The 20427-nt window shown below is 52.4% G+C and overlaps 1 long non-coding RNA gene across 2 annotated transcripts; it reads left to right on the top strand.

Moving 5' to 3' along the window:
- Positions 1 to 1749: 1749 nt before the first annotated feature.
- Positions 1750 to 20307, top strand: LOC102007245. 2 transcript variants are annotated; one of them, XR_264166.2, is made up of 4 exons: positions 1750 to 1830; positions 2755 to 2881; positions 17230 to 17298; positions 19278 to 20307. It is a non-coding gene; the product is annotated as an uncharacterized LOC102007245 (long non-coding RNA). The 2 variants fall into 2 exon arrangements; XR_001231373.1 differs by lacking the exons at positions 17230 to 17298; positions 19278 to 20307 and adding an exon at positions 8368 to 8758.
- The last annotated feature ends 120 nt before the right edge of the window (positions 20308 to 20427 follow it).

The following is a 20427-nucleotide window of genomic DNA, read 5'->3' as shown; positions in this document are numbered from 1 at the left end:
ACCAAGCTCCGGTGTTTCCTGATGCCCCACACACTGTATGCCCTGATTCAAGGTAGATACAGCTGATGAGAGGAAAGGGAGGGGGCCAGGGATATAGCTCAGTGGCACAAGTGCCTGCCTGGCAAGAGTAAGGTCCTGAGTTCGATTCCCAGTACCAACAACAACAACAAAAAAGACCAGAGGAAAGGGAGGGAGGACATTCCTGGCTCAGAGGAACAGAACATACGAAGATGGAGTAGCTAATGCCAGGGGGCAGGTGAGGAGAGGGTGGGGAAAACGTGGTGACAGTATTATTCAACGTCATTCGACAGGCCGGGCATGGTGGTGCCTGCCTGTAATCCTAGGACTCAGGGGCTGAGGCAGGAGAATCATTGTGAGTTCACCCGAGGCCCACCTGGGTTATAAAGTGAGTGTAAGGCCAGCATAGTGAAACTGTGTCTCAAAAAGGAAAAAAAAAGAGGCTGGGGATTTATCTCAGCGGCACAGCACCTGCCTGGCAAGCGCAAGGTCGTGAGTTCAATACCTGGTACCAGAAGGAAAACAAAAACAAACAAACAAACAAAAATCAATGGCCAACAACTATTTGTTTTATTTATTTTGTCTTTTTGAGTGGGAGTTTCCCTGTTTCCCTATGCAGTTCAGGCTGGCCTTGAACTCACTATATAACCCAGGCTGGCCTCAAACATGCAGCAATGGTCCTGACTCAGCCGCCCACGTGCTGAGATTACAGGGGTGTACCACTGCACCCAGCTTATTTATTTATTTAGAGAATTGTCCTGCTAAATTCCCCAGGCTGGCCTCAAACTCTTGATCCTCCTGCCTTAGCCTCCTCTGTAGCTGGGATCACAGGCATGCACCAACTCGCCTGGCTCTAGCTAACATTTATTGTGTGCTAACTATGCACCCAACGTGAACCTATGAACCTCACTTGCTTCATCTTTCAAGAGCTTAACAATAAGCCACTAATAATACCCTTTTTTAAATTTTTTTTTTTGTGAAGGTGGGTATGGTTGTGCACACTTGTAAACCCCGTGCTTGCGAGGCTGAGGCAGGAGGATCTCCTTGAGTTCAAAGGCAGCCTGAATTACCTACCAAGAGTCTGTCTCAAAAAAACAAAAGAAACAAACATTTTATTGAGACAATATCTCATAAGAAAAAAAAAAATCTCATAAGTTTGAGACAAGCTGCCCTGGAACTGTAGACCCTCCTGCCTCAGCTTCCCAAGTGGTTGAAATCATAGATGTGTATCATCATGCTTGGCTTAATTATACCCACTTGATAAATGAGGAAACTGAGGCCCCAGAGGAGAGGTTACCGGTCAGGATCACAGAGCTGGCAGCAGCATTGCTACAGTTTGGACCCTTTCAGGCCTGAACTAGAACCAGAGAGTGGTGTAGACCCACCCCCTTACTAACCCACTTGGCTGCATTTCCAGTGAAGAGGAAGGACATGAAAAGGTGTCTGAAGTTTGATGTAAACCTTCCTGCCCTCTGGGTGACATCGGGGGATGCCTGTCCCTTCCGTGCCTCGGTTTTCCAGACTGTGACAAGATCCTGCCGGACCTGTCCTTCCCATTAGATGAGCTGGGGGAGGCCCGGGCCCCGCGCTCAGGCTGCGCGGCCGCTAGGTGGAGCGAGGGGGCCAGTGAGACGCGGCGCCGCGATCGCGCGCTCCGGAGCCGCGGAGGCCGAGGCAGCGCGAGCGCAGGCCCCGCAGCAGCCCCGCGACCCCTCGGGCGCTCGGGCCAGGCTCAGGTCCGGAAGCTACGTCCCCGGGAGACGAGGGCCCCGCATCTGATTCTTGCGCCTGGCTATCCTCGCAGCGGAGCAAGTAGGTGGCCGGGGAAACTGAGGCAGGTCTCTTGCGCCGGGGGGTGGGAATGCTGGGCCCTTCTGAGCAGGAGCTGAGACAGAGGGAGCCGGTCAGGGCCCCAGGGACCCTGCCCACCCTGGAGGTCATCCCCCCTTCTGTCAAGGGAACCTGCAGGGGAGGGGATAGGACACAGGCTGCGGGGAGGGGACCTTCAATCCTAGGCTCAGCAGGGCAGCTTCCATTTGTTCCTTGGTTCATTCATTCATTCATTCATTCATTCATTCATTCATTCATTCATTCATCCAGGGATCACTTAGTGGACACTGACTATGGGTGCCTCAGACCTCCAGGCCAGCAGAGGAGGTGTCTCCACTCTGGGAGAACAGGCAGGGACAAGGAAGGTGCATCAGAGGCTGCACTTGCCCCAGGCCTCAGAAAGGCCATTCTGAGGGTCAGCAGCTCCAGTCCCCAACCCCCGGGCTCTGGGGCCAGAGGAGCCAGCCTCACCGGGCCCTCTTTCTCTGCTGCGCTCTCCCTCTCACCCGGGTCCCCGTGTGGGTTCAAGGTGCAAGGAATGGAGAACCCGGCCCTAACCCCTGTCCTCAATGCCACTTCTGTCCTGATTACCCAATTTCCTTGTCTTTGCAAAAAATCCTTAGCCTGGTGTGGTGGCGCACGCCTGTCATCCCAGCATTTGGGAAGCTGAGGCAGGAGGATCACTGCGAGCTTGAGGCCTGCCTGGGCTACATAGCAAGTTTGAGGCCACCTTGAACTATATAGACAGACTCTGTTTCAAAAACAAAACAGCAAAAACTGAAGAAGAAAGAAATCACTATTGCCCATGCCCCAGGACCTTTGCCCAGGTGGCTGCCTTCTCTTGACCGCCTGCCAGTGGCCAAGCCTCCTCTCCCGAAGCCTTAAGCTGTTTCTTGTTTGCTGCAGACAGATGAGCCACGACACAGCCGTGTGGAGCACGTCAGACCCTTCCCTCCGAAAGTCACCAGCAAGGACAGAGGAGAAAGGACTCTGCACACCCACAGAGTGAAAGAGCAACCTTCCCTGCAGACATGTGAGTGGCTGTTTTCCTTTGTTTGTTTCGGTTTCTTTCTTGCTATGTAGCCCGGGCTGGCCTGGAGCTCACCGACGTACTGTTTCAGCCTCCCGAGTGCTGGTGACTCTTGTTTTTCCTTATTGAGATGAAATCATGCCCTGTGAAGTCCACCTTTCTAAAGGTGGTTTTGGAATATTTATAGATCCGTGCAGCCTTCACTTCTGGCTCTAGAACATCCTGTTGTCCCAAAGGAAGCCCTGTCCCCGTGAGCGAGCAGTCACCCGTTCCCCTGCCCACCCTGGAACCCTCGAGGCCACTTCCTGTCTCTGGAGTCGCCCGTCCGGGGCATTTCCTGTCCATGGGGCCCACACTTGAGTCCTCTGTGTCACGGCGTCCCCAGTGTCTGTCCACACTGGTGCGAGTGTCACGGCCCTGCTCCTTTTATGGCCGAGTGATGTCCTATTGCGTGGGTGCCCCTATTATTTGTCTCACCCTCCTCTCCAGGAACAGGGTCAGGACCATGATTCCAACGCCCCCTTCCTCCCTCCGTACCTCCTTCCTTCCTTTTTTCCTTCCTTCTTTCCTTTGTCCCTGGGTTGTAACAGAGCCCTCCTCCACATGGCATGGGCTGTGGCCCAGTGTCCCCCTGGATGGAGATGTCCCCTGCTCCTGCCCTCCCCAGCAACAGGGCATCTGCCCCCTTCCGTTCCCTTGATCGCATATAGTATCTTACCAGCCCCGGTGCCCGCGTCCTGCCCTGGGTCGCTGTTGCCCTCAGGATTAATCTGCACTCTGGGGCATGGAGGCACCTTGCTGCCGGCCACTCGGTGACGCTGGGAGAGTCACAGACAGAGCCATGAAGGAGGCCCGAGTGTCCCTGCTGTCTGAGCAGAAGTGGGCACCTCCTTCCACTAGGGATGGGAACCCAACAAAGCCGGGACAATGGGAAGTGGGATTGGCCTCATTTTCTAGGTAAGCACATAGAAGCTCTGGAAGATTAAAAACCAAATCTGGCCCGGCTTGGTGGTGCATGTTATCCCAGCTATTCTGGGAGGCTGAGGCAGGAGGAGTGCAAATTCAGCCCAGCCTGGGCAGCTTAGTGAGATATTGCCTCAAAATAAAAAAGGACTGGGGATGTAGGTCAGTTTGAAGCCCCGGATTCCATCCCCAGTACCACGAAATCATCATCATCATCATCATCATCATCAGGACTCCAGGCTGTTCCAGAAGGGAAGAGCCCTTGTGGGCGGCTCAGAGGCCCTGCTGCTATTTCCTGCCTCTGAGGAGGTGGGGACAGTCATTACAGGAGACCTCTGAGATGTGCATCGACATTGACCTCCTAATAGGGGGTCCTCAGGACCCTGGCTCAGCCCAGGTCAGATATAAAGGCCCCCTCTTCCCCTGGGCTGTTTCTCTGCCCCCCACCATAATAGGATTGGGACTTTTGAAGTTAATAGGAAACGGGGCGGCTCCCACATACAGAATCCGGGCAGCAGGGCTTAGAGGGGCCTTTGTGAGCCTGGCTGGGCCCTTCCTGCCGCCGGCCAGCGGTGATTAAAGCACCATGAAATCCACGATGTCAGCATGCCCCAGCTGTGACAGGCGCTTGCTTAAAGAAAAGAAGGGGGAAAATCCCTGCATAGTCACGTATGTGCGTATGAACATACATGTGTGCAGCGCTCGGCTGAGGCACGTAGCCCCTGCTGCAGATGCCAGGACAAGAGTCCTTTTAGCAGCTGGGAGTTTGAGGTGTCTGCCCCAGGCCTGGGGGCCACATAATATCTGTCACCCAGAATGAGGAGTCCTGCCCAAGGGTGACTGATCTGGGCTTACATTCCTATGACAATGGGGAGCTCACCTCCTAGCAAGGCTTCCTGGCCCCAGGTGGAGCTGCACCTTCCAACGTCACAGAGGAAGTGTGAATCAGGCAAGAAGGAATGCAGTGTTTTTGTTTTTTTGGATTTTTGAGACAGGAAACCATGTAGCTCAGACTGAGACATGGGCGTGGCTGTAAGGGATGTTGCGTGCTTGTCCCTGCTTGCATGCTCCTGCACACGGGGCCTTCACCACCATGCTGCTAACCTTCGGGCAGGGCTGGCATGGTGAGTGGTCCCAAGCCCCACCATTCTCAGATGCAGGAAGAGGTTTTTTTTTTTGGTCTTTTTAAGACAGGGTCTCGTTTTGCAGTTCAGGTTGGCCTTGAGCTCACTTTGTAGCCCAGGCTGGTCACGAACTTGCAACAATCCTCCTGCCTCAGCCTCCTGAGTGCTAGGATTACAGGTGTGCACCACCATGCCTGGCTGGTGGTTTTTTTTGTTTGTTTGTTTTGTTTTTTCCTTTTATTCTACTGTATATGGAACCCATGGTTTTGTACTGAGCTATATCTTCAGCCCTTTTCTATTTTGATAAGTCACTAAGTTACCCAGGTTGGGTGTGAACTTGTCATCCTCCTGCCTTAGCCTCCTGAGTAGCTAGGATGACAGGTCAATGCTACCATATCTGGCCAGAAAGGTGCCTTTGCTTCCGTGGTCTTGCATATGGGGGTGACATCTATGTGACCTTCTACCCGGCCCTGCTGGCCCTGGGGAATGGTGAATGGGTGATAGAGGTGGGGGTGGGGCCTTGGGTCCAAGAGGGAAGGGGCAGAAGTCATGGAGGACTCAGGAAGGCTGAGGGGACATGGGGAGGGGAGACAGAGAGATGGAGAGATGGTGACAGAGATGGGGATGCCATGGGACCCTACAAGGGTATAAGATGTCAGCCTTCATCTCAGAGGTCCTGGGGCATCCATGTCATCTTTGGGCCTGGGTAAAGGCAGGGAGATGCCAGTGGTTAGGGCCCAGAGGCCGCTTGCTTCACTCCAATACGACTGATGTCACCACCACCAGCAGCAGCAGCAGCAGCTTTATTACTTTGGTTTTTTGAGACAGCTTCTCACTATGTAGCCCTGGCTGAATATTCACTGTAATCCTCCTGCCTCAGCCTCCCAAGTGCTGGGATGACAGGCATGAGCCACCGTGCTCAGCTGACTGGTGTCATACATGTGCATTTATGGAACACCAGCTGTGTGCTCTGGGTGCTGGGAGGAAGCATCAGGGAAACAGCCCTGCAGCCTGGGCCTCAGTTTCCCACTCTGGGCAGGGGCGTAAGTGGGCGGCTTCAGGGGCCAGGAAATTCATCTCTCCGAGGTGCCTGGAGTGGTGCCTGGCAGAGTCAATGTGCATTAAGTGTCTGAAAATAGAATAGAGTCAAATAAAAATAAAGCCAGAGCTGGTGCCTGGCCTTGGTGCTTCCAGGAAATGAGCTAGAAAGAACCGTCTGTCCGTCTGTCATCTTTGTCTCAGAAGGTCCTAAGGGAGCAGGCAGAGGACTTCCTGGAGGAGGTGTCATTTGAGCTTTGGGCAGGAGAGAAAGATCCAGCTGTCCCTCAGAGACGCTGTTGTTGGGGCAGAAGGACCTGTGAATGCGGAGGCCCTGAGCCTGGATGGAGTTCAGCATACGTGGCTGGGTAGGGGCAGAGAGGAGGCCGCTGACCCAGGGTTACAGGAATGAGTCTGACTTTCATTCTGAGGGCCTGTGAGAGCCACAGCAGAGTTTGTAGCTGGGGAGGAGCGAGATCCAAACACGGTGTGCTCCAGGGGGAGGGCAGGGAGGGCTGCCTGGAGTGGGAAGGTGTTCCAGGTAGAAACTAACACAGTGCTCGGCTTCAGAGGAAACCTTTCTCTCCAGTGCAGCCCTCCCATTCTGGTACTGGGGATGGAACCCTAGGGCCTGCTCACGGAGCTACCTCCGCTGCCCCTTTTTTATTTTTTATTCAGAGACAAGGTCTAAGTAGGCCAGGCTGGGCTCAAACTTGTGATCCTCCTGCCTCAGCCTCCTGAATGCTGGGGATGACAGGTGTGTGCCACCAAGCCCCACACCTGCTCTCTTTTTCTCACTCCTTTTTTTCTCATCACGGGTTGCGAAGTTGCAGAGCAGGATGTTGAATGCTGCTTCCTGGGCCTGGCTGTCCGGGGAGCCGGGTGCCCGCTCCCGCTGCTCGGTGGCTCCAGCCTGGCATAGCCGCTCTCCTCCCTCGCAGGGAGGATCTTGTCCAACCCAAGCGCCCAAGGGCGACCTCGCTGGATGCCCCCCAACACCACAGCTCCACAAGGCTGGAGGCCGGTGCCTGGAGCAACCCTTTCCTGCACCGGCCTGGCCATGCCCTGACGGGTGGGGGGGATCAGCGCTCTTTTCCTCTGCAGAACAGATGGAGAAACAGGCTGAGGCTCTGCACTGAGTCTAGGGGTGGGAATCCGGACATCCACGGTTCCCAGCCCTGGACTCCAGAGCCTGTGCGCGAAGCACCCGTTCCCTGGACGCTACCTTAAGTTTAGGAATTGAAATTCTGGACCCGTGCGCGCCCCGCAGAGAAATCCATAATGCATTGTTTAGGCAGATGCCTTTAAACCGCTCCGCGGCAGGGGGGGCGGTGGCGGGGAGGGGACCGCTTTGGGAAGGTCACCTTTTTTTTTCCTGCACAAAGGTCAGCTGCAGACTGTTGCCAAGGCAACGGCGGCTTAAAGATGGAAGCTTAAGGAGAACAGAGAGTCCCCTCTCCGGAAGGCGCCCTGCGCCAGTGCGAGGGCCCCGCTACCGGCTGGAGTTTTGGGGGCCAGGGCCCGAGCACAGTGGCGAGGGGACTTGGTCCCCGTATTGCTTTGGGGGCTGCTGAAAGGGTAGGCGGATCACAGGGCCGAATCTGGTCCTCACTGGCTGAGGTGTGTTGGGCTGTGAGCTGCAGCTGCGTCCAACTCGCGCTCCCCAACCAGGGACCCAAGGATGGCCCTGGAGCCGCCTGGCAGAGCCCTCAGGTCTGTGGGAGACCCGACTGAGGTGCTGGTGGTGAAGACCCCAAGCCCAGGATGGACGGTGCAGGATGGGATTCTGGGTCAGTCCTCCCCGGCCAGGGCTGGACACGAGCTGCTGTCTGCTTTGGAGATGCGAGCCTTCCACTGTTCCAGATTTTCAGTAGTTGCATCACAATGGCATTGGCTGCAAACCTGTGGCCGGCAGACGCCTGTCAGGTCCGGGCAGTTCTTCCCTGAACGTGACGCTCTCTGATTGTCATTGCATTTGGCCGCGAGCCTGCCTGACTCTGTAACATAAGGCGCCATGCGATGTGCCAAGTGTAGTGGTGAGGACCTTATGCCCAGGATGGATGACGCCTGTCATCCCAACACTCTGGGAGGCTGAGGCAGGAAAATCACAGATCCCAGCCCAGCTGTGGCAACTTAGTGGCTTAGCAAGAGTCTATCTCAAAACTTTAAGAAAGGCTGAAGAGGGAGCTCATTGCAAAGGCCCTGGGTTTAATCCCCAGGACTAAAAAAGCAAACACCAAAGAAGGGAAAAAAGTAGAAGACAATTTTGGATTACAGAACGACATGAAATTCACTATTTAAAAGTGTCAACTCTAGTGGCATTTGGTGCAGTCACAATACTGTATAAGCACTCCTTCTGTTTAGTTCCAGAATGTTCATCAGCCCAAAAGGAAGCCCTGTCCCCACAAGCGGTCACCTGTCCCCTCCCTGACTCTGGAGGCCAGTCACCCTCCCTGGGCGTCTCCTGTCCACGGAGCCCATGCTGTGTGTCCTCTGTGTCTCACGTCTTTCACTGAGCACTGAGTCCCCAAGGTCCGTCCACCATGGTGAGTGTCATGGCCTCGCTCATTTTCCTGATTGAATAATATTCCAGAGTGTGGGTGGAGAAAGCAACTTTAAAGGAGAACCTCTGATTCAGAGACCAGAGCAGGCAGTGGGAGTAGGCGGTGTCCTCAATCACTGGTGTCTGGATCTCAGCCCCAGGCTGTTTTGGCGACACTGATCCTACCAAGGCCTCCAGGGCTGGCCAGCTGTGACTGGAAGGGAGTTTTTTATTTCTATTTTCATTTCTATTTTATCAGTACATAGTTGCAGTACATTTTCCACTCTTGGCTGAAAATTCACATTTTAAAAATGAAGAAGCCGGGCGTGGTGGCACATGCCTGTAATCCCAACACTTGGGAAGCTGAGGCAGGAGGATTGCTGCAAGTTCGAGACCTGCCTGGGCTACAAAGTGAGCTCAAGGCCAACCTGAACTGCATAGTGAGACCCTGTCTCAAAAAGACCAAAAAAAAAAAAAAAAGATGAAGAAAGCTGGGCATGGTGGCACACACCTGTAATACCAGCACTAGGGAGGGTGATGCAGGAGGCTCACCATGTATTTGAAGCCAGCCTGGGCTATGTAGTGAGTTCAAGAACAGCCTGAACTACATAGCAAAACCCTGTTTCAAAAAAACCCAAAAAAGAAAAAACAAAAAACAACAACAAAAAAAAGAAAACGTAAATATGAGAAATAGTTGGATGTGGTGGCACACACCTATAATCCCAGTGCTCAGCACTTGGGAGGCTGAGACAGGAGGATCCCTGCAAGTTTAAGGCCACCCTGGGTTACATAGTGAGTTCAAGGCCAGCCTGAACACATCACAAGATCTTGTCTCAAAAAAAAAAAAAAAAGAATAAATAAAATAAAGATGAGAAATACCTGTGTCACTGCGGTTGGGGATTCCTACATGACAATGAGTCTGGCGGGGAAGCACAGCTCTGCCGCGTGCAGCCTTGGATTGGGTCCAGGAACGGAAAGAAGACATCGGTCAGAGCTGCCGAGGGCCGGAAAGCGCTGGGCTTTTCTATTCCCGCGTCTCTGAGCACAATGTCAGATGTTAACAATAGGGGAGACTGCGTGTTTGGGAACTCTATTTGCTGTCTGAGCAACTTCACTATGAATCTAAAATGATCCCAAAATAAAAAGTCATCCACACATATTCTTAGGCCAGACATGGTGGCGCATGCCTTCTGTCCCTGCTACTGGCGGACTGAGCGAGCCCGACAAGGGCTCCAGGTCGGCTGAGCCACTCTGTGAGACCCTGTCTCAAAAAAAAAAAAAAAAAAAAAAAAAAAAAGAATCATTGAGTCATTAATTGAATAAAACTGTAAAAAACAGGCATGGTGGCACACACCTGCCATCCGAGCACTAGGGAGGCTGAGGAAAAAGGATCACTGTGAATTTGAGACCAGCCAGGGCTACATAAGCAAGTTCAAGGCCAGCCTAAACTACATGGTGACACCCTGCCTCAAAACAAAACAAAACCCTTCGGAGACCGGACCACTGCAAAGTTTAAGACATATTAATTACATGCAGTCTTTTTTTGTTGTTTTTTTTTCCAGTATTGGGAACTGAACTCATGACCTTACGCTTGCCAGGCAGGTGCTGTGCCTCTGAGCTAAATCCCCAGCCCTACATGCAGTCTTTGTGAAACACTATCCCTCCTTCCTACAATTGCATCCCTTACAAACCAAAAAGAGCAACAACAGACCCAGTGGGCCTAGACCAGGAGAAAGCTCGGTTCTCTGGGCCGGTGTGGCTCAGCGGTAGGAGCAGGCCTAGTACATGAGGGGCTAGGTTCCATCCCAGCACTGCTGGAAAAGAGAAAGGAGGAAGCAGTTCCCAATCTTGTGTCCAGCACCAGTGACCCCAGAGACATATCATTCTCTTTCTTTTCTTCCTGAGTGCTGGGATTACAGGTGTGCGCTGCCACATCCAGCGAACTTTGACAGAGATTTAAACAGACCTCCTATATAGATCCTCTGGTAACAAGGAAAATTTTTACCAGTGATCTTTTTTTTTTTGAGACAAGGTCTCCCTAAATTGTTAACTTGCCACTTGTCCAGTCTGGGCTTGAACTTGGGATCCTCCTGCCTCAGCCTCCCATAGTGCTGGGATGACAGGCATGCACCAGCACACCTAGCCTGAGACAGGTTTCTGCAGGTTGCAGCACACTTCTCCTGTGGGCTGCCAGGGTGGGGTCCTATGGGGGACATTTAGCTGCTTCCCTTTCTGGCCCTTATGACCCTGGTTACAAGGGACATTGTGCGTGTGCCCATAACTCACATCACGCTCTGCGGGGCACATCCTGCTGGCCTGGCTTGGACACATGTCACCTAATTGCCAGGTGGCCCGAGGAGTACAGGAGTGCCCATGCCTGCCCACACCAGTCGTGATTTTTTTTCTCCCTTCCTGGCTGATTTAAAAGCCCTGCAAGGCAGGTCGTTATTTTAACTTGATGTGATTATTGGCAACACTGAGCTTTTTTTTTTTTTCCCCCCCAGGAATTTCGGTTGCTGGCATTTCTGCTGCCTGCTCAATTTCCTTTTTTTTGTTTTGTTTTGTTTTGTTTTTTTTTCCGGTACCGGGAATCGAACTCACGACCTCGTGCTTGCCAGACAAGCGCTGTGCCACCGAGCTAAATCCTCAGCCCCTGTCTGTTCAATTTGCTACCTGGGGTCTTTGTCTCCTTTCTCCCAATGGGGCTGAATTTTGTCATCTGGCTCAGAGACAGAGAGAGAGGGAGGGAGAAGAGGTGAGAGGCGAGAGGCTTTCCTCACTGTGCAGTTTGGATAGCGCTGTCGCAGGTGGTTCCAGGATTGTCCTGGACCCTGAAGTGTGGACCTGGTTGTCCAAAGGGACAGTGGCCCGGGGCAGATTCACGCTCTGAGCCCCAGGGAGCCTGCTGGCTTTTCCATTGGGCAGAAAACATTGGTTTTTGCTTTCAGGGTTTGTTTGGGTTTCTTTTGTGTGTGAGAGACAGGATCTCACTACAGAGCCCAGGCTGGACTTAAACTTGTGACGATCCTCCTGCCTCAACCTCCCAAGTGCTGAGATGACAGCCGTGCGTCACCCCACCTTGCTACGCTCTCACTTTTTATCCTGGCTCCGAGCAATGTTTTGCTTCCCTCCTGCAAACTATGTTAAAGTCTCCAAACCTGGCACAATAGTGCACACTTGTCTTCTTGGCATTCTGGAAGGCTGAGGCAGGGGCATCACGAGTTTGAGCCAGGCTGCGCAACATAGTGACTTACGGAGACCCTGTCTCAAAATGAAAAATAAAAAGGGCTGGGAGTGCAGTTCAGTCAAAGGCCCTGGGTTCAATTCCTAGTATTGGAAAAAACAAAACAAAACAAAACAAAACAAAACAAAACAAAACAAAACAAAAAGAAAAATCAACAACTGCAGGAAAACTTGCAAACAGCAGCCCCCAGGAAGCCGGAAGGGCTTTCTCCATCCTGGGCAAAGACTCAGAGGAGAAGCAGCCGCAGAACCGGGTCGCAGGAAGCGGCGACCTGCCCACGCCCAGACCCTGGCTGGCGCTCCTCGCTATCCCCTGAGGTGGTTGCGTCCAACTGTGACTGCCCCAGCTGCCGGCTGCCGCTGTGCCCAGGCTGGGCACCAACGTCCCAGGGGGAGCCTGCGGCAGCGCCAAGGGGCCGTGGAAGGAGCACAAAGGGCCAGGCTGCGCCTCCCAGGCTCTGTCCCCCGAAATCAGATGGACACGGCTGCAGAGAGCCCGGCCTCCCCCTCTGCGCTGCACTGGGCGCACAAAGCCTCCTGTCGCCCTGCGTTTTCTGCCCTCCCCAGTCCCCGGGGCAGCTGTGGAAACCAGAGCCGAAGGGTCTTCCAGGCAGCTGCCTTTGTTGCCACTCTGCCCATCCCCTCTGGGAGACAGGAGAGGACACTTTCTTTCCTCCCTCTCGGCAAGACCAGGGTGACAGCCGTGGTGGCGCTCGGATCCATAGGACTGGTGCAAGCCAGCGGCATCCAGGGCTGCTGGACAGCTTGTTTTGTTTCAGTCCTGGGGATGGAATCCAGGGCCTTCGCAAGAAACTCTAACCCCAGCCCGTTTTAGTTTATTTTATTATTATTTTTTTGTCTTTTTGAGACAGGGTCTCGCTATGCAGTTCAGTTTGGCCTTGTTTTTTTTTGTTGTTGTTTTTTGTTTTTTTCCGGTACCGGGAATCAAACTCATGACCTCATGCTTGGCATGACGATCCTCCTGCCTCAGTGTCCGAGGTGGTGGCATGACAGGTGTTCGACACCAAGCCCAGCTCTCCTTTGCTCTAAATTGCAAAGAAGGCCTGGCATGATGGCACATGCCTGTAATCGTAGGACTTGGGAGGCTGAGGCAAGAGGATTGCTTTGAGTTTGAGCCCAGCCTGAGCTACAAAGTGAGTTGAAGGCCAGTTTGAACAGCATGGTGAAGCCCTGTCTCAAAAAGCCAAATAAAAAAAAAAGGGGCTAGGGATGTAGCTCAGTGGCACAAGGTCTTGAGTTCGATTCCCAGTACAAAAAAAAAAAAAAAAAAAAAAAAAAAAAAAAAAAAACCAAATAAATAAATAAATTGTAAAGAAAGTCCCAGGCGCCATCGGGGACACAGGTAACCGGCACTATGCACGCTGCTCATGTTGGCCTCGCTTTCCTGCTAAAAACTCATAACCGGGGAGCCCAGGTCCATGAATAAAACAGGAGGCAGGGAGAGCGCATTTCCTCTCCCACCACGAATGCATAATCAGGCCAGCAGCGTGGTGATGGATGAGCAGCCGCGCCCAGTGAGGATCAATGATTCATAGCTCAGTCTGCTAATTGCCTGGGGGGGGGGCAGTCCCGGATGTGCATTACACACCAGCCCGTGTGCCCCCTGAGGCCAGGGTGCCCCTCGGCCTGCCCTGCACATCCAGGACGATTGGGATCAAGACCTACCCTGGAGGTGTGAGCCCTGCCCGCAGACAGGATCGATGTCTAGGGTGCTGTGTTCACACTTGCAGAGGCCCTTGTTTGCTGCCGTCACCTGGCTGTGAATCCTAGAGGGAGGGGGCCCCGCCTGGACCTCCTGCTGCCCTAGTGGAAGGCAGCCTCCAGCCACACAGGGTCTTTCTGATTGTCACCTAGAGGCCAACCGGGGCCCAGGTGGAGTGGCCCACGTCTGCTTCCTTCCTGCTGCACCGCAGAGGACCCTGGCCTGTTGTTTCGTGGCTTCTCTCTAAAACTCCTCTCCACGCTGGGCAGGGCGGTGCACACCTGTCATCCCAGCACTCAGGAGGCTGAGGCAGGAAGATCATAGTGAATTCCAGGCCAGCCTGAGCTACAAAGTAAGATGCTGTCTCAAAAAACCAAAACAAAACTAATCAAAAACAAAAACAATTGAACAAATAATAAATATGCATTTGCACTTAGTGAGAGGCTCTTTCTGGTCCTTGGCAAATTCCAGCTTGGGAAATTTCAGCTCTTGGGTAAAACCAGCCCACTGCCTGTTTTTGTAGAGCTCTCAAGCAAACGGCACTTTTTTTTTTTTTTTTTTTTTTTTTTTTTTTCCTGAGACAGGGCCTCACTGTGAGTGATGGAAGAAATTTTTTAAAAAGAAGAATAGGGGCTGGCTCAGTGGCGGGTACTTGCCTAGCAAGCATGAAGCCTGGGTTCCACCCCCAGCCCTGAAAAAACAAAAAGAGAAAGAAATGAAATGGAAAAAAAAAACCCCACCAAAAAACAGACGATTTTGTGACAGGTAGAAATGATATGAAATTCAAATTTCAGTGTCTTTCAATCCCAATTTTCTCAGATTGGGGCCATAAACATGTGCCTATGGTCACGGAGGCCACCGTCTGGTTCCACTGAAAATACTGCTATCTGGTTCTCTGCAGAGAACATCTGGATGGTGGTGATAGACAGCAGTCACTTCAACATCTGGCCATAGAATGCCAGATAAAACACAACACTCCCCGTCCTGGCTCAATTTGAATTTCATGTTAGTGGCAAAGAGGTTTTTTTGCCTTCCCTTATTTTTCTTGGGTTTCTGTTGCTCGCTTTCTTCCTTTTTTCTTTTTATTTTACTACACATTTGCAGGACTGGCATTCCTCGTGGGGAGCTGGTACACGAACACAACACAGCTGAATTCTTTTTACATCCCCTTCCTCCCTCCTCCAACGACTTATAGTCTCATATTTTTTATTTGTTAGACTTTTTTTGTCATTTTGGAGACAGGGTCTCACTATGCAGTTCAGATTGGCCTCTGGCTCACTTTGTAGCCCAGGCTGGTCTTGAACTTGCAATGATCCTCCTGCCTCAGCCTCCTGAGTCCTGGGATTACAGGTGTGTGCCACCATGCCCGGCACTCATATTTTTTGTAGCTTTATGGAGATACAACTTTTTGAGATAAGATCTTGCTATATAGTTCACTGTGTAGCCTAGGCTGGCCTCAAAACTATGGTGATCCTCTTGCCTCAGCCTCTCAGAGTGCTGGGGTCACAGATGTATCACCACACCCAGCTGTACTTTCTCCTTTTTAGAATATTTTTGAGGCAAATTTGGAAGAAACGCTGAACACAGGGACATTCACTGGGGTCAGGCAGTGCGTCACCGTGAGTAGCTTCATAAGGACACCCTGAGCCAGAAGGACAAAGACGTGCAGTAAATCATTTCGTTGTTTCTCTGTCAGATCCCACCACCCATCCCTGGTCCTGGTGGCCACCTCTGCTGTGCTCCTGGGCCTGCTGGGGCTTGTCCTGTGTGTTTCCCTGACTGAGGGACCGGGTGGCCCTTGCCATCAGCCAGGGGTCCCCTCAGGAAGGGGCAGGGTGAGGACCTGGGCCTGGCCTCTCTCAGTGAGCCTGGCTCCCAGCTGCAGCTGCCACCCCCTGCCACTGGGAATGTCTGTCCCCCTGGGACCCTAGAGTTGCTGGGGACTCAGGACTCGGGGGTTACAGCATGTGGCATGGGCAGCCCCATGCCACAGGGGAAGCCGGGGGCCCCCCATCCCCACTGCAAGCTCCACAGTTTTGCAAATGGCACCACACAGGAACCTGCTTCCCACCAGGCTTGCTCACCAGCAGGGGCTTTCACAGCCTCCCTTTCCCGGCTCGGGGACAGCAGACTGTGTCTCCTCCACCTGCAGCCTGGCATCCCCACCTGTCCAAGGGGGGCACATCACTTCCCTGGGCCCAGGAAAGGTGAGGCCTTTCTAAAGCCTTCTTTGGAGCCAGCCATGCTGACACATGCCGGTAATCCTAGTACAAGGAGGCTGAAGCAGGCTGAGGCAGGAGGATCATAGTTGGAGTCTGGCCTGGGTAAATTAATGAATCCTGTCTCCAGGTAAAATAAAAAGCGAAAAGAAAGCTCTGGGTTGTAGCTCAGTGGTGAGCTCTTGCCTAGTGTATGTGAGACCCTAGGTTCCATCCCTAAATAAATAAAATCCATTTACCTAACTATATGTGTGTATGCTTTTTGTGTGTGTGTGTGTGTGTGTGTGTATGTGTGTGTATACTTTTAAAATCATATAATTTAATTTATTTTACCACATCATAATTCTATTTAAAAAAACAAAAAAACTTTAGCCAGCCAGACATGGTGGTGTACATTTGTGACCCCAGCACCTTAGGAGGCTGAGGCAGGAGGATCATAAGTTCAAGACTAGCTTGGGCAACCTAACAAGGTCGTGGCTCAAAAAAAAAATCACAAAAAAAAAAAAAAAACCACTAAAAGGGCTGGAATGTAGCTTGGCACTTCCTGGGCTTTGCCACCAGTATCACAAACAAACAAACATCGGCTTGAGATTTCATTCACATGCTGTATTATTTACCTATTTAAAGTACACAGTTCTGTGGTACTTGGCACGCTATGATAGCCGTTTGTGTCAGTTGTGAAATATATATGCCATTTCAAGCCCTTCCAGGGGCACAGCCTGGTGACAATGATTATAGTCACAATGTCCCGAAAGCTTATGATCCTGTTGTAGAACCTGCTTTTCCCTTATACATCACAGATGTTTCCCCTAACACGTCTTCACCAAGTCTTCCTGTTGATTTACTTAGAGACAATCTTACTGTGCAGCCCAGGCTGGCCTCCAACTCACAGCAGGACCTTCCTGCCTCAGCCTCCTGAGTCCTGGGATTACAGGTGTGTGCCACCATACCCGGCTCAAATCTCTTCTTTTATAACGACCCTAGTCACTGGTTTAGGGCCCACCCTTTTCCAAATGAGGTCATATTCTGAGGCCCTGCTGGTCAGCACCTCAACAGGTGAAATCGTGCGTGGGGGGTGCACAATTCCATCCGACCCTGCCTTCTGTCTGAGTGTGGGTCCCTTCCACGTCTGAGAGGCATCCCAGGCCCATCACAGTTGCTGTGAGTTCTAATCCCATCCCCAGGGTGTTGGCCTTGGTGGTGGATGGCAAGGTGGGAGCAGAGTTTAAAAGCACCCTTGTGGCAAGGCCCTCCGGCTCCTAGAAGGACAAGAGGGATGAAGGGTCCTGAGGAGGGTGGGTGATGTCTGGCCCATGCAGCCTGGGGCTCAGCCTTTCGTGTCTGCCAAGGTCCTGTGCTACCTCTGCCCTGGCGTCAGAAGCCCCTTCCTGGCTGGACCCTTCCGGGGGGTGGGGTGCTGCGGCCCCGGTGACCCTGCATCTGCTCTGTCCATTGCAGATTGGTGGGTTCTTTTGTTTCTTATTTCCTGTTGCTTCCAGAATCTTTGGCAGCCCATAATATCAGCACTTCCTGCGTTGTGACAGAAGACACCCGGCAGCTCCTCCCAGGTGAGCCCAAAACACGAGGGGACACTGGGTGACGCACACCTGTGATGTCAGCACTTTAGGAGGCTGAAGCAGGAGAATTGCAAGTTCCAGCCCAGTCTGGGCAAAGTAGCAAGATCTTGTCTCAGAATAAAGAATAAAAATGGCTTTGGTGGCTCTAGCGCTAGTGCCTGCTGGCACTCGGGAGGGCCTGGTTGCACTCCCAGGGCTCTGTCCCTGCAGAGCTTGGCCTGATATCCCCACTCCCACCAGGGACCCCATAGTTTCCCTCTACGTCTGTGCTGGGCATGGGCTGACCGGGAGGCCCTGGGTGTGGCTGCCCCAGACAGCAGGGGCCCCCGGCCCGAGCCATGCACAGATGATCCAGATGATCCAGTTGGAGTGGGGAGGGTGGGTCCGGGTCCCTCCCTGCTTTGCTCTGCCAGGGCCATGTCTGCCCCATAGTGGGCATCTGTCCTGTCTTTCTTATGCCCTCCACATATAGAGAGAGTTGATTTCTCAAGGGTTCCTTTTAGTTCTTCTTTTTCACTTTTTTTTTTTTTTTTCTGTTTTTTTGTTTTGTTTTGTTTTGATTTTGGTACTGGGAATCGAACTTAGGACCTTGTACTTGCCAGGCAGGCGCTTGTGCCACTGAACTATATCCCTGGCCCCTTGTTTTTTTGTTCTTTGTTTTTGTTTGGTACCGGGAATCAAACTCAGGACCTTGCGCTTGCCAGGCAGGTGCTTATGCCGCTGAGCTATATCCCTGGCCCCTTGTTTTGTTGTTTGAGACAAGGTCTTGCCATGCAATCCAGGCTGGCCTTGAACTCACTGTGTCACTCAGGCTGGCTTTGAACTCTCAGTGATCCTCCTGCCTCAGCCTCCAAGTACTAGAATTACCAGCGTGCACCCCTGAGCCTGGCTAGGTTTTTCTGGAGCAGTGAGATTGTAACGCAAAAAGATTGGAGAGCAGTCACGGACTAGAGTGCACAGATCCTAGGGCGCCTAGGCGGTCCTAGAGCGCTGAGGCACTAGCCTACCCAAATACTAGAGCCAATGGCCAGAAGCCCACGCAGACAGGAGAGCAATTAGACACTGGATGTACCCGTAGGAGAGTAGCCAGATGACCCTAGCATTCCTGCGTGCGGGGATAACTAGGCCCTAGAGCAGTGGTGGCGAACCTATGGCTTGCGTGCCACAGTGGGCTGTTTGTGTCATAGCAGTGGAAAAACTTTACCACCGCTGCCCCAGACGATGCTAGCATCTCTGGATTCTGGAGCACGCAGACATGAGAGCAGTTAGATGCTGGAGTACGTAGGTCCTATAGTAACTGGCGATGCTAGGGCAACTAGGTGATCCCGGAGTCACTGCATGATGCGGGAGTGAGTAGGTCGTGGACAGATGGTACTAGAGTGCCAGTGCCTCCATGGGAGAAGTCGATGGGAAAGGGCTACATGGTGGGGAGGGGAGAAATTAGGTACTGGAGTAACTAGATGTCACAGTAATTAAATACAGAATTTAAGTCCGTACTAAAGCTATCAGATACTAGAGTAAGTACATAATATTGAAGGTACTGGAGTACCTGGTTACTAGAGTAACCAAATCCTGGAGTAATTAGATTCCATGGTGATGAGATACTTGAGTTAAGTAGGACTGAAGTGTGGCTCAGTGGGAAAACACACACACACACACACACACACACACACACACACACACCAACAGCCAAAAAGTCCCACAGGGCTAGATGTGGAGGCGCACGCCTGTAATCCCAGCACTCGGAGGGGTGGGGGCTGAGGCAGGAGGATTGCTGCGAGTTCCAGGCCAGCTTGGGCTACATAGGTAGACCCTGTCTCAAAACAATAAAAAAAGAGAAAGAAAAAAAAAAAAAACCAAAAACTTGCTAAAAAAAAAAACCCCAAACCTCAAAAGCTCCAAACAAACAAAATGAGGAAGCAGGACCAGCTAGCTCTGGAGTAACTGTACACTCTTGTTGCCAAATCCAGGAGCTGACCGGGCAGGGCCTGGAGCTTGCTCGCCTCTGGAGCCCTCGTCCACATCACCCACCGTGTTGTTTGTCACCCGCATGGAGACCCTGGGCCCTGCGATCAAGGCACAGCCTGGGTCCAGCCACCACCCTGAGGGCCCCCCCGCCTCATCCTGGGGTCGCCACCATGCTGCCGAGGCCCAGAATGCTTCCGCTGGGGAGTCCTGGGGCACCAGGAGAGACACCGAGGGAGACCATTGTCAGCACATCCCGAGTCTGGGATATGAGACACAAAGGAACTAACTCACACAGGAAAGTGGATCTCTATTATTTTCTCTTCCATTTCTTTCACCACCACCCCCCAATCTGATGTCGGATGCTACTGAAACCCATGTCAGAGTCTAGGATTTTCATACAACTGAGAAAAAAAAATAAGAGTGTTTACCAAAACATTTACAGCTGTGTGGTATCAAAAGAGGCCCCGGCTGCCGGAGCGGGGGACTTGGCCCTTTGATGTGCCAACCGCCGCAAGGAGGACCGGTCCCTAATGAGGGGCGCAGGGGTGTTGGACAAACACATCACAATGACAGGCTGGGAGGGGGCGCGGGGCAGAACCCCCCTTCCTCCTCCCGATGCAGAGACCCGCCTGCTCCTTCAGCTGTCATCCAAAGTGCTTTTTTCTTTCTTTTTCTTATCAGTTTCATATTCACAGAATGAAATTCCAGACAGGAGGCAAAATCGATGCTTCCGATACGTTGTAGTCCTTAGCTCTAGGAAGGCTGGGAAGATAACTCTGGGTCCGTAGGAAAGCATTCAGAGCTGAGCACACCGGCATCACTGCCGCCCTGCCTACAGCACGGCAAACAGGAGACGCAGGTGGGACAGGAAGAGCTTGGGGTTTTCGGGCCTTAACCCTATCCATGTGGAAACTCGAGGTCACAGACCCCTAAGCACTGGGTATTATCAACATAAAAAGTGGAACCCACGGTGAAAAGCTGCTCCTTGTAGTCAGGTGCGGAAGCAGTAGTCCCAGCACTTGGGAGGCGGAGGCAGGAAGATCCCAAGTTTGAGTCCAGCCTGGGCAACTTAGCGAGACAGTCTCTCAAACAAAAGAAAAAAGAAAAACATTAAAAAGAGCTGGGATAAGCCAGACGTGGTGGCTCACGCCT

Source organism: Chinchilla lanigera, unplaced genomic scaffold (genome assembly GCF_000276665.1).
Source record: "Chinchilla lanigera isolate Chin_1 unplaced genomic scaffold, ChiLan1.0 scaffold00094, whole genome shotgun sequence".
Taxonomy (NCBI): Eukaryota; Metazoa; Chordata; class Mammalia; order Rodentia; family Chinchillidae; genus Chinchilla; species Chinchilla lanigera.
This window is presented reverse-complemented; position numbering and strand designations above follow the sequence as displayed.